General features: G+C 41.8%; 1 protein-coding gene and 1 long non-coding RNA gene across 51 annotated transcripts in view; one reads left to right on the forward strand and one right to left on the reverse strand.

Annotated features, from left to right (window-relative positions):
• Positions 1-14,662, reverse strand: part of LOC149976898 (uncharacterized) — a 175,736-nt gene that overhangs the window by 138,974 nt on the left and 22,100 nt on the right. The window lies entirely within an intron of this gene.
• The window catches only part of LOC110491946 (HECT, UBA and WWE domain containing E3 ubiquitin protein ligase 1), a 79,427-nt gene continuing 75,064 nt past the window's right edge, over positions 10,300-14,662 (forward strand). For all 50 annotated transcript variants that reach the window (XM_090202702.1, XM_090202743.1, XM_090202704.1 and 47 more), the window contains exons 1-2: positions 10,300-10,434; positions 11,313-11,384. The gene's annotated coding sequence lies outside the window, so the exon portion shown is untranslated. The remainder of the gene's footprint in view (positions 10,435-11,312; positions 11,385-14,662) is intronic.

Consider the following 14,662-nt stretch of genomic DNA (forward strand, 5'->3'; position numbering starts at 1 on the left):
CATTGGCCTGGAGGAGATTGCAGGTTTTGGGTTTCTTCTCTCGTTCGATATCAAGGTTGATTCTGTGGATGAGGCGCGCCCTAATTGGAGTCATCCTTGTTGGTCAGGGTGTGTGGCACCTGTTGCCCCGTTAATAGTCGTTAGTTTCACCTGTGCTGGCACAGGTAATATAGAAGACCTGCAGAGCCAATGCTCTAGTTGGCAGGAGAGATGTTGGAAGTGTTTGACCGACGTTTTGTCGTCTTTTTAAGTTAAGTCTTTACTCTTGTGTTCTCCGCTTTGGTTAGCGCCGCTTATTTTTAACTCCGTATTATAAGGTGGTGTGGGTTTTTATTTGGCCTTTTCTGGGGTGAATTTGTGTACTCGCGGTGAGTGCCTTTTCAGAACCCTGTTTCTTGTTGCTAGTTAACTTTCAATGGACACCCCCCATGAGTGTCTGAACATCTCCTAAAACCCCACCTGTTTCGCTTTGGTGTTTTTCCGTCTGGCTAATTTAATGGTTAGTGAGCGACGACATGAGTTTGTCTTAGTGGGAACGTAACAAAAGGGGGGGCTCGTCCGGGATCTTGTCCTAGGTTTTTTTGTAGTCGCTTAAATCATTCCAAAGCAGTGGAAAGTTGCATAAACACTCACAGGTTAAAACATATTTTGACTGAATTGGGAACATTTGTGTGGAACCCGGCTTGGGAGATACTGGATAAATGTACAAAGGTGAATCTGCTCATTGCAAAACATTGACATCAAAGTGGCACCTGCCGATTTCCCGAAGCAGTAGCCAGAATTCATCGATACTGCTTTGGTGGAGGAGAAAATCCTCCTGGAGAGGGAACATGGTGAAAAGGGTCCTGAAGGCGGTATAGTACATCTTATAGATGTGAAACTGCGAGAGGTAGAAAGAAAGGCAAAATTGGCGCAACGGCAGTTTGAGCAGCACATTCAGTTTTTAAAAAAAAATGGAATAAGAAGAACCTGCAGCCAGACAAGAACAGGAATGTGATCATGCCATTCGATCAAAAGAAGTGGAGTTGGCAGCACGCCAAAGAGGGATAGATCTTGGAAGTACTCTGAATCAACTCGGGCCATCCTTGCACCCTAAACAGAGTTTGAGCTCGTTCGGAAACTCCGGGCTTGTACCGCCTTTCACTGAAAATGAGTAGAATGTATATTTTACTCTGTTTAGGAGGATTGCAAACGTCCTGAAATGGCCGTGAAATTCAGATTATGACACTGCTATCCTTCGAGTTTAAGAGTTGTTCCCAGAGGCATACAGACAACAGTTCCGTAAATTATGAAAGACATAATTACAAATAGTAATCCAGACAAGTCACCTCCTACTACGAGGTTTTGCTTTTTCCCCAGACAAGGATCTGCAGAAAACTGCAGCTTCATATCAACCCGTTTGTCATTACTGCCGAGAGAAAGTACATATTCTCTCTGTGTCCTAAATTGAAACAAATATAGGAGAGAAAAATACGTTTCTTCTTGTGGGAGCACTCCTTCCAGTTATCGGAAAAGTACCCTGGAGTTCTCAGCGTGTGCTATTATACTTGTTATGTCTAAGAATATTGCAGAGAGCAAGTGTAGTGTTGGAGGATTTTTTTTATTTATTTTATTTTACCTTTATTTAACCAGGCAAGTCAGTTAAGAACAAATTCTTATTTTCAATGACGGCCTGGGTTAACTGCCTGTTCAGGGGCAGAACGACAGATTTGTACCTTGTCAGCTCGGGGGTTTGAACTCGCAACCTTCCGGTTACTAGTCCAACGCTCTAACCACTAGGCTACCCTGCCGCCCCAGGATAACAGCAATCCCACCATGTTCGATCTATGAGAGGTTTGTGTGGTCCTGATTTCGGAGCACCTTTTGCGTTGACCGCTCCTTTGAAAACCCAAAATGTGAGTGAGTTTGTAGGACCGCTGAAAGACGAGGGTTCCAACAGTTGACACTTCGATGCCTAGGAAGCAGCTGGTTGCTGAACAGAGAAAAGATGCTTCCCTCATATTTTTGCATCCAGAGGAGGAGTTGGATGAGGTTTGTGTGGGTTACGTTGACAGAGATAGTGTTCTGCTGAGGAAGTGGCGTTCCCCACTTCTGGGCAAGACGATTGGCCCAGTGGATCTCACATTCTAGTTACGCTTCGACAAGAGATGGCTTCTTGGGGTTAACAAGACGAATGACCGTATCTTGGTTAATTTCTGGTCTGGAACATGATATTGTGGTTTACTGTAAATCCTGTCACATTTGCCAGGTGATGGGTAAACCGAACAGTGCCAGTTCACCTTTGCACCTCTGGTTTTGACTAACCTTTCAGCAGGTTTATTGGTTATTTGCCCAAAACAACGAGTGGTAACCAATTTTTCGTAACCATGTGTGCTGCGACTTGTTTCCCTGAGGTTATTTCACTGAAGAAAAGCCAAAGGAAAGTTACTACGGATATTGCAGGAGTTTCCCCTTGAAATCAGACATGTCCATGGTAAGGACAACTTGTTTTCTGATTTGTCTTTAAAAGGTGCGCAGTCCGTTTTTGTTTTGTGTTCTGGTGCACGTTTTTTATTTTTATTTTATTTTAATGAATGGCCGTTTTGATGATGATTTATGATTGTTGTAGTGTTTATGTTGGAGAAAGTGATGCATTTCAATTGTGAAATTAGAGCTTTTTGTTGGTTGTGAGCAAACTTCTCCAACAAGTACATGGAATATAATTGTTGACTAAAGGGGGAAGGTGTTACAGGCTTTTTAGGTTGGTTCTGTATGGGTGTGGCACAGCTTATTGGAATCATCCTTGTTGGTCAGGATGTGTTGCACCTGTAAATCAGTTGTTAGTTTCATCTGTGCTGGCAGAGCCAACGCTCTAGTTGGCAGGAGAGATGTTAAAATTGCTGGACTGTTTGTCTTACTCTTTAAGTTTGTGAATTCAAAGCCTTTTATCTTTGGTTAACTCCATATTTTAAAGTGGTGTGGGCTTTTATTTTGGTTTCCCTTTTATGGGGCGAATTCAGTGGGCACTCATGGTGGGTGTCTTTTAGGACCCAGTTTCATGTTGCTAGTCAACTTTCAATGGACAGCCCATGAGTATCTTTGAAAACCCCTCTTAAAACCCCACTTGTTTCGCATTAGTGCTTGTGCGTGGCTCATTTGTTAGTTCCTTTTTGTGAGCGATGACGTCATGAGTGTTCTTAGGTGGCATGTAACAATTTCATGTGTGCTCAGCAGTTGTTCACCAGTACCATAAAGGCTCCTTACACACTCAGCTTGTACAACTGATGTACAAACACATTTGATAATACAACTGATAATTTTGTGATACAACTGTTTGTCCTTACACAACCATTGTTTTATTTATTTCACCTTTATTTTGACAAGGATTTAATGCTGAGACCAAGGTCTCTTTTCCAGGTGAGCCCTGTTTAGCACAATACATATCAATATACACATTCTGTAGTAGTAAGATCCTCTATCAGCCATCCTTCTGAAATGCCCAAGGAGGCACCAATTCCTCCAATTTTAAAAGTGCATTGGAGATCATTCTACACTTAAGGTGCAACAAAAAAAAACTAAAAGCAGATCTACCTAACTCAGTGGAGATCAAAGGGAGACCGGGTCTGGTATCTTGTAAGTTAACAATAAAAGTAAGGTACGGCCAGAGTTTATACAGGAGGGCTTTATAAACAAAAAGAGTGCAATGCATCAATCTACAAGACATTTAAGAGTGTCAGCCTACTTTCAGATACAGAATGCAGTGATGTTTACTCAACCCATTGCCCATATTAAAGTGTAGTGCACTATGATAAACTGCATCCAAAGGCTTCAATACAATCTAAAGCCTTCGATGGGTCATTAAACAGGGCAGCACAGTGCTTCCTCCTATCCATAGCCTTTACCACATCATTTAACGCCAAGGTTGCAGCAGAGTGTGGTGTCTCCACATCGCTTCCGTAATAATAATTATTGTGCAGAAAAACATTACACAACTTGTGTCAAATGTGTTCTACATCAGTTGTACAATTTGAGTGTGTACGGGGCCAAATAGTGCAACTATTTATTTTAGCGGGCCAGTACTGTTACATTTTTCTGTTACAGTACTGTTATATTCTTACTAATCTCTCTGTGGTAGACCTTATACACCAGATCTGGGTTCAAATAATATTTGAAATAACTTAGCTGTGCTTGCCTGTTGCAATGGAACCAATAGAAAAAGTCTAAATAGTGCAAACCCTACCCACCAAACTTGGGAGTCCAGGCAGGCTAAAGCAAATGCTCAACGTATTTGAAAGATTACAAAGAGTATTTGAACTCATCTGATTTATTACACCATTACAGTTTCATAACTGAACAGATTGTGAAATGCGCATCATTGTTGACACTATGGCAACACTGGGGTCGTGTTCCCCTGCTCAGACTTTGCATGCGTCAGCCAATGGTTGCGTGCCATGTCATCGACTGTGCCGTTAGGCACCAGATTGCTGTAACGTGGTTAGCTGATACAACACCTGGATAGGTATTTTATGTATGATCTGGCATGCATCAGCAACATATGAGCAGGGGTAACAACCTGTATGTTCTCAAGATGGTTCTGACTGCTATTATCATATTGATATAACAAGGAACATTTTGCATTGTATTAAAATCCTTAAGTCTATTGATGCACCTATGCGTCAATCTAAGTAACAATTTTTGTTTAAATCCCAATAAAAATCCATCAGTTTAAGCTAGAGATATGTCAGCCTGCCGCATCTGCGGTGGAAGGTGGCCGAGCTCCAGAGGTGTTTGTCAGACTACGAGACATCCTGAAAACGATTCTTCTCACAAATGTTAGTAGTGTTACAAACTGATATGACCACTCTATGGAAAGATGAGACTCACGATGGTGTTCTCCGTTTTGCTCTCTGACCCCCACAGGTGTCACGGGACTCGTCTGAAGGCAACCCATACAAACAAAGAAGTATGGAGGTAGTTGTGCCAACAAATAAATGGTCCATGTTTTCACCATCTTAAAACAATTACATATGTTAGCTTAGACCCCACCCCCATCTATTTTGGACATACAGTGTGTTCGGAAAGTATTCAGACCCCTTGACTTTTTCCACATTTTGTTACATTACAGCCTTATTCTAAAATTGACCATTTTTCCCCCCTCATCAATCTACACACAATACCCGATAATGACAATGCAAAAACTGTTTTTATAATTTTCTTTCAAATGTACAAACAAAAATAAAGACATTTACATAAATATTCAGACTCTTAACTCGGTACTTTGTTGAAGCACCTTTGGCAGGGATTACAGCCTCGACTCTTCTTGGGGATGACGCTACAAGCTTCACATAGCTGTATTTGGGGAGTTTCTCCCATTTTTCTCTGCAGATCCCCTCAAGATCTGTCAGGATGGGGAGTGTCGCTGCACAGCTATTTTCAGATCTCTCCAGAGATGAACGATCGGGTTCAAGTCCGGGCTCTAGCTGGGCCACTCCAGGGTATTCAGAGGTTTGTCCCATTCCAGCGTTGTCTTGGCTGTGTGCTTAGGGTCGTTGTCCTGTTGGAAGGTGAACCGTGGTCCCAGTTTGAGTCCCTGAGCACTCTGGAGTAGGTTTTCATCAAGAATCTCTCTACTTTGCTCCATTCATCTTTCCCTCAATCCTGACTGGTCTCCCAGTCCCTGCCGCTGAAAAACATTCCCACAGCATGATGCTGCCACCACCATGCTTCACCGTAGGGATGGTGCCAGGTTTCCTCCAGGCGTGATGCTTGGCATTCAGGCCAAAGAGTTCAATCTTGGTTTCATCAGACCTGGGAATCTTGTCCTGGTCTGAGAGTCTTTAGATGCCTTTTGGAAAACTCAAAGCAGGTTGTCATGTGCCTTTTACGCAGGAGTGGCTTTTGGCTTGCAACTCTACCATAAAGGCCTGATTAGTGGAGTGCTGCAGAGATGGTTGTCCTTCTGGAAGGTTCGCCCATCTCCACAGAGAAACTCTGGAGCTCTGTCAGAGTGACCATCAGGTTCTTGGTCACCTCCCTCCCCCCGATTGCTCAGTTTGGCCGGGCGGCCAGCTCTAGGAAGAGTCTTGGTTGTTTCAAACTTCTTCCATTTACGAATGATGGAGGCCACTATGTTCTTGGGGACCTTCAATGCTGCAGAAATGTTTTGGAACCCTTCCCCAGATCTGTGCCTCGACACAATCCTGTCTCTGAGCTCTACGGACAATTCCTTCAACCTCATGGCTTGGTTTATGCTCTGTCGACTGTGGGGCCTTATATAGAAAGGTGTGTGTGCTTTTCCAAATCATGTCCAATCTATTGAAATTACCACAGGTGGACTCCAAGTTGTCAAATCAAATTTTATTTGTCACATGCGACGAATACAACATGTGTAGACCTTACAAGCCCTTAACCAACATTGCAGTTCAAGAAATACAGTTACGAAAATGTTTACTAAATAAACTTAAGTAAAAAATAATAAAAACAAGAATTACATAACAATAATGAGGCTATATACAGGGGATACCGGTATCGAGTCAATATTCGGGGGTACAGGTTAGTTGGGGTAATTTATACATGTAGGTAAAGTGACTGCATAGATAAACAGCAAGTATCAGCAGTGTAAAATAAGGGTGGGGTCAATGTAAATAGAATGGGTGGCCATTTTGATTAATTGATTAATTGTTCAGCAGTCTTATGGCTTGGGGGTAGAAGCTTTTAAGGAGCCTTTTAGACCTAGACTTGGTTCTCCGGTACCGCTTGCTGTGCGGTAGCAGAGAGAACAGTATGACTTTGGTGACTTTATTTGTTTTTTGTATTTTTCACTCCTTTTTTCTCCCCAATTTTGTGGTATCCAATTGGTAGTAGTTACAGTCTTGTCTCACTCCCACACGGACTCGGGAGAGGCGAAGGTCGAGAGCCAAGCGTTCTCCGAAACACAACCCAACCAAGCTGCACTGCTTCTTGTCACAATGCCCATCCAACCCAGAAGCCAGTCACACCAATGTCAGTGGAAACACCGTACACCTGGCGACCTGGTCAGCGTGCACTGTGCCCGGCCTGCCACAGGAGTCGCTAGTGCGCGATGAGACAAGGATATCCCTGCCGGCCAAACGCTCCCTAACCCGGACGACGCTGGGCCAATTGTGTGCCGCCCCATGGGCCTCCCGATCGCGGCCGGCTGCGACAGAGCCTGGGCTCAAACCCAGAATCTCTAGTGGCACAGCTAGCACTGCGATGCAGTGCCTTAGACCACTGCGCCACTCGGGAGACCTGAGTGGAGTCTTTGACAAAAAAATTAGCCTATCCTCTGACACCACCTGGTATATCGGTCCTGGATGGCAGGAAGTTTGCACGCTATCCTCTGTAGCGCCTTACGGTCAGATTCCGAGCAGTTACCATACCAGGTGGTGATGCAACCGGTCAGGATGCTCTTGATGGTGCAGCTGTTGAACTTTGAGGATCTGGGGACCATATGCCAAATATTTTCAGTCTCCTGAAGGGAAAAATGTGTTGTGGTGCCCTCTTCATGACTGTCTTGGTGTTTGGACCATGATAGTTCTTTGGTGATGTGGACAGCTCTCGACTCGATCCACTGCAGCCGCGTCAATGTTAATGGGGGCCTGTTCGGCCCTCCTTTTCCAAATCCCAGGGTCCTTAGTTTAGTGATAAGCTTTGTGGGCACTATGGTGTTGAACGCTGAGCTGTAGTCAATGAACAGCATTCTTACGTAGGTGTTCATTTTGTCCGGTTGGGAAAGGGTAGTGTGGAGTGCGATTTGAGATTGCGTTGAGTTATCTGTGGATCTGTTGGGGCGGTTTACAAATTGGAGTGTGTCTAGGGCTCAGGCATGATGGTCTTGATGTAAGCCATAACCAGCCTTTCAAGGCACTTCAGGTTACCTACGTGAGTAATACGGGGTGGTAATCATTTAGGCAGGTTACCTAAGGTGGTCTGTTTGAAACATGTAGATATTACAGACTCAGTCAGGGAGAGGATGAAAATGTTAGTGAAGACACTTGCCAGTTGGTCCGTGTATGCTTTGAGTACACTACCCTTGTAATCTGTCTGGCCCCGCGGCTTTGTGAATATTGGAGAGATATCACACAGTTGTCTGGAACAGCTGGTGCTCTCATGCATACTTCAGTGTTGCTTGCCTCGAAGGGACCATAAAAGGCATTTAGCTCGTCTGGTAGGGTTGTGTCACTGGGCAGCTCGTGGCTGGGTTTCCCTTTGTAGTCAGTAATAGTTTGCAAGCCCTGCCACATCTGATGAGTGTTAGAGCCGGTGTAGGATGATGTGTGTGGAGTAAAGGTGGTTTAGAGTTTTTCCCAACTCCGATTGCACATCCTGGTAGAAATTAGTTCAAACGGATTTAAGTTTCTCTGCCTTAAAGTCCCTGGCCACTAAGAGCTCCGCTTCTGGATGAGCATTTTCTTGTTTGCTTATGGCCTTATACAGCATGTTGAATGCGGTCTTAGTGCCAGCATTGGATTGTGGTGGTAAATAGATAGTGTGGTCTACAGCTTATGAGGTATTCTACCTCAGGCGAGCAATACCTTGAGACTTCTTTAATATTAGACATCGCGCACCAGCAGTTATTGACAAATAGACACACAACCCCCGCCCCTTGTCTTACCAGACGTAGCTGCTCTGTTCTGCCAATGCACGGAAAACCCAGACAGCTCTATATTATGTGTCGTCATTCAGCAACGACTCTGTGAAACACAAGATATTAGTTTTTAATGTCCCATTGGTAGGATAGTCTTTATCGTAGATCGTCCAGTTTATTTTCCAATGATTGCACGTTGGCCAATAGTACGGAGGGTAGTGGTGGTTTACCTACCTGCCAAAGAATTCTTTCTTCGTGCTAATGATGGGGATTTGGGCCTGGACTCGAAAGCAGTGTGTCCTTCATCAGACTCATTAAAGAAAAATCTTTGTCCAGTTTGAGGTGAGTAATCGCTGTTCAGAAGCTCTTTTCTGTCATAAGAGATGGTAACAGCAACATGTACAAAATAATTTACAAACAAAATAGCACAGTTGGTTAGGAGCCCATAAAAATGGCAGCCATCCCCTCCGGTGCCATTATCAGTGTTGTCAAAACATCTCAAGGATGATCAATGGAAACAGGATGCATGTGAGCTCAATTTCAAATCTCATGGCAAAGGGTCTGAATACTTATGCAAATAAGGTATTTGTGTTATTTATTTTCAATACATTGCAAAATGTTCTAAAAACCTGTTTTCGCTTTGCCATTATGAGGTATTGTGTGTAGATTGATTAAATGTTTCTCATCAATGTTAGAATAAGTCTGTAAAGTAACAATGTGGAAAAAGGGAAGGGGTCAGAATTGTTTCCTTTCTTTAGCATTTTTTCCAAGGACTTTCAGAGGATAGGCCTGTACCATCTTTCATTCTTTGTCATTAGATGATAATACATGTTTTGATATAACTATAAGTATATCTCTTACTAGCCATTGCTATTTACTCAATGTTTATATTGCAATGTTTTATAGTGTGGGTCACACAATTTCTCAGGGTTTAATTTTGTATCTATTGTGCTCATTATTATTATTGTGATATTTACATTTACACAAGCAGTAGAAAAATATCACAAAAATCTCAATCACAGTTAGTTAAATAGCATTTGTATTCCATGGACTGAATTGAATGTCTAGTGTTTATTCTTTGCCTTGAATGGATTTTCATGTTAAGCTGAATTAAAGAATAAGCTCAGTCTTGTATGTTTCAATATGATTGTCTGACTCATGTCATGATTATTGAGAAACTGTTTCTAAAGACAGGTGTCAAGCTAGCAACCGGAGGGCGGCTGAGCTCATATTCACAAAACTTGTTTATTTAGGTCCCCCTGTCTATATAATCTTATTCATTATCTAAAATGCAAAACTGATCCTATATCAGCACTCCCAAGGTACACATCCCTGCCATTGTGCCCTTGAGCAAGGCTCTTAATCCCTAAACTGCTCTGCATCCAGAGGTGCTGCTTTGTGACTGCCTCAAAGTGTGTTAGTCAAGATGGGCAATAAAGTAACTGTTCAAGTATATATTCTATTCCAAAGAGCTATTCAAGATTATTCAATAGTTTGATATACTACATCAGCTATGACCATCAGAGTAATCTCCCACATACAGTAGTATGTGGAATGCACTGAACATGCATAGATAGATAATTTTGTAGTGTTTGTATTGAAAGAAGGAAGAGACAAGAAAATTAGGGGTTTCTATCTCTGCTTGCTTGATCCCGTTCAATGTTTGCATACTGAAATGTCCATTCAAAAAAAATCAAAATAATATTTTCCAGCAGCTTCATTTGACGGGCACGGGGAGTGACTCGCCAGAAGGCTGACATAGGAAGCACCGTTATCGCGAGATTCAAATCCACCCAGCTCGCTGGACGCTAGTGCAAGATGGAGAAATGAAATGTACACGCATCTCGGTAAGCAACTCTATGCACATCTGCGTTAACATTGAGCAAAAGCATGATGAATTGTTTAAATGAGGAGTTTAGTGATAGTGTTGATGTATTTGATAGTGCTAAGCAGGGGTCTGAATTGCGCGTCGTTTTAGGATAAAGTACGGACATTCTGCTGTGTGAACCGCCATTTTTAATTTAACCACGGACTGAAAGAGCATTGTGGTGCGCTGTGCACGCGCGAAACGCATACCGGCACACATACACACACCCTGCAGCTTGCGTTCTGTGAAAAGCTAGCTACATGTTTCCTGAATTTTCTGCTGTTTGGGGTAAAGGCATTTGCAAAGAGGCAGATTCCCTTTGCTTTGAAAATGACATTGAGCTCGTCGAGATTGCGGATGAAAGTTTACCAAGAAACACACACCCATGTGAAAAGAGACCAGCTGCTAGTTCTGGACATGACTTGCCGGTACTTTGATTGGCAGGTCCTTTGACTGTGCGCGAGAGGTCGTTTGTTTCATGAGCGGAACAGCGAGCCCACGCGAATTTATTACGAGGAGTTCATTGATTTAGGCCAAATCTTCTCATTGTGAAGTAAAATTATGTATTGTTGACATTGTGTTACTAATCAGTATCATTTTGAATTGTCCATGTTTTATTAATATGCCCAGTTTTTTTTCTCATGAGACTTTAGATTTATATTAATCCAATTTCACAATCTGCCCAATATTCCATTTGCAACCTATGAATGTAATCTCATACCATTCATCCTCATTGAATCAATAGGCCTACCATTCAATCTTAGTTCTTTTTTGTTCATCTATAGGTTTGGAATGTCCCCCCCAGGACCCCAGCTGTCCAATCCTCCATTTTAGATGTGCTTGTTTTTATGCTTTCAGATTGTTTTAGGAGACCACACAAAACTATGCTGAGGAGGAGGAAATGGAGCTAGTGAACCGAAGCAGTTTCTGGTATTTACAAATTAGTAGTAGTATTGTGAACTACTACCATTTACAATTATTATTAAACTCTGACGATTGTTATAATTGTATTATTATCATATTTATTTAACACTAAGAATGTGTCCCTTGAGAGCATTCATATTCTTACATGTTTCATTTGACTATGGATTGTAACTAAAAGCCTTTTGGTTTGGGTGTCAGAAAGACATTGAAAAGCAATGTTGTCTGATTGATGTCTATTTGGAACACTGTTCTAGAGACCAACGTTTGTCTTCTGAAATCCTCCCGTCAAATAATGTGGTTATCCTTTTTGCTGCAGGGTTTCTGAGATGGGTTCTAATGATGTGATTGCATAGGTAAATAGAAGAGAGAAAAAATAGTTCATTGTATTAATCTAATAAATGTTACTAAATTGTAGATGTATACATACAGATGGTATTTCCTGTCAAAATGCCAAAAGTAAGTTTGCTCACCTGCTGATGTTTTGTAGCTTCAGCTTATTCAGAAGCTAACATTACCCTAGTACTAGTAGTTAAAGGGTGGATGTATGATAGGATGAACGAATGGTGACTTGATAATAATTGGACATTTTTGTTGTTGAGATCTTCCACTTGCTGATAGGAGCTAGATAAAAGGTGCATGACAGTAACTTCCTCTGGAAAATCTAAATGGATCTATTAAAAATAATAATCTCCACCCCATGACATATTTATACTGAGTTACACACAGGTTTCGAATACTGACAGTTTCTGTAGTGACGATACAATTTAATCAAAATACAGCCGACTTTTACACAGAAATATGAACATATTTCAGCGGGAGGGAGAAATGAACGCCCCTCTTCTATCACAGGTAGCTACGTAAATTTGCCCAACGAAAACTCTGAAATACACCACGAACTCGCTCTGTCACGTTAGGCCCGTATGGGGGAATGATTCAGCGAGATATACGTTTCGGCTAGCTAACCAAGAGGCTAGCCAGCGCGTGTGCGGTAAAGTGCGAGCATCTTTTTATACGCCTCACGCATATTGGACGAGGTATAGTCGACTATAATGCTCGCATTAATCTTTGAATAAAACAGATTACTTCGCGGCTGGTCGGGTCTGACTGTTGCCAGCTAGCGTGTTGTGTTTACGGAATGTGTACATTTGCGAATTGGTAAGGATGCAGGGGAGGAGAGTAAGGGCTTCTGGTGAGGCCTGCAGCTGGGCACTAGATTTGACAACAGCGTGTTCAACCGTTTGAGGAATGGGGAAAATACTCGCGGTAGTGGTGGTTGAATCTCTTGTCTTTACCAGGCTAGCCAACGTATAGCTATTTTAGTTTGTAAGTTTACCACGCACTTCGTAAGATACGTCTATTGTTGTTTTATATTGCCTCTAATCATTGACTGTTTTGTTTTGACATCATAAAAAGCTATATTGGTTGAACTAGCTAGCTAACGTTAGCCAGTTATCCCTGTCGGACAGTTAGCTGGCTAAAATTAGGTGCTTGGGCCAAGTGGCTAACTAGCTGCTAGCGAACCTCCCAACCGGACATTTTGGTTTACCGAGAATTTACTTGTTTTCTTTCGATGAGGTATGAAATACATATGTAGGACTAAAGTTTAGCTAAGTACCTAACTTGTCAGCGAAATTGTGTGTTCTTCTCATTAGCCGCGTTAGCTAGGGAACTCCCGGTTTTTTAGCTAGTCAACAAACGTCAGCTAACTAAATTGCTAACGTTACTATACACCAAGTAGTTAACGTTATGTTATTTCCTTACCGCAGTAACGTTAGCTAGCTAACAGTTGCCTCACTAGCATTCGGTTGATTCCACTGTTTTACTTTGTATGTTTATTTGCTATCGTCAATTTTGTTTGGAATAGCAATCATGTTTGTCTGATGTTCGGCTAGATTCTAGATTGCTAGCTAATTTTGTTACGTTGAGTCTGACCCTTAGCATGGTGGACATTCATTAGCTACCATTTCAATGCAAACATTTTCATGCTTTTGAAACACTTTCCCTGACAGGTTTAGTACATTAAACTGGAACATATTTTTGACTCGTTCTGTGTTGGAATCTTTCAGCTATGTAGTTATATTGTAATGTAAATTAAAATAGCTAATACACTCTTGTTCATCAAAAGAATGTAACAGCATTATCAGTAAAGTTTTCAAATGTTTTGAACCAGCTGAATAAGGCCCCTGAAATCCATTCAATTGCACAGTAGCAGACAGCCATAGTCTTTCTGATTGTCTGGGGTTTGTTGTGCTCTGATAACACCCTAAACGGTTTGGTTCGCTTCACTCGCGTTTTCACACAGTCCTCTTTTAAAATAATCAATCTCAGTCCTCAAGGTGAACTCTGGAGGTTAAAAAAATAACAAAATTATTTGTATTCACACAGCCCTTGTCTTTGAATGGGTCTCAACTCTTTTGCCAGTACACTTCACCTATTTTGTGGTCCAAGTCCTTTGCATTCACATTGCTAAGTTTTGAAAGGAACCAAGATCTTTTTCCAAGATAAACTCAACCCAGATTGCATTTTTAGAAAGTGCAGGACAAGCCATTCCATCAGAACGTGTTATCGGACAACTAGATGTACCTACTTACATTTTGGAAACGAATAGATTGCATTTAAAGAATGAGACGACATTGTAATCAGAAGATAATATTAACATGTAAAATAATAAATGGCAGAGTAACTTCAGATTAAATAATGCTGTAATTGAAAATTGTACACCCAATTTAGGCTACAGCCCCTTTTAAGAGCTAGTATTGATTTTGTACCTTATGTTTATTATTCACACCAAATATGTTTTCTTCTCACACCATTCAAACCCCACAATGGAATAAAAAGGCTTATGAAGCTCTTAGCCTATAGCTCACGTATTTAAATGAAATCTGAACCAAGAACTCTACACGTTTAGAAATGTTTGTGCATGCATGACAATAGCTAATCAATATCCCAAAAGTTGTTTTCTTCTGCAAACCTGCATCTCATCTTCTCTCTTGTGGCACAAATATGAGGGGATATGGTAAGGGAAATAGTGTTGCAGTAGTCTAGTATGTGGTCTGGGAATAATAACAAGCAAACCTGGGGAGCTTTGTCTTCACATTTGCCCTAAAAAGGGAACCGGACCCTAGACTTCAAGCGAACCGAACTATGACCACCTCTCGAGATGGTCTAGGTTCGCTCCTGGTGCTCTTTTGAGGGGTCGGCGTTCCTTTTGGAGTGTTCACACTGCACAAAAAATGTAAGCGAACCTTACTGAGTTAACAGAAATTTGCTGAAAGGGACCAACA

The sequence above is a fragment of the Oncorhynchus mykiss genome, chromosome 16 (assembly GCF_057628025.1).
Source record: "Oncorhynchus mykiss isolate SJ-2025 chromosome 16, ASM5762802v1, whole genome shotgun sequence".
Taxonomy (NCBI): domain Eukaryota; kingdom Metazoa; phylum Chordata; class Actinopteri; order Salmoniformes; family Salmonidae; genus Oncorhynchus; species Oncorhynchus mykiss.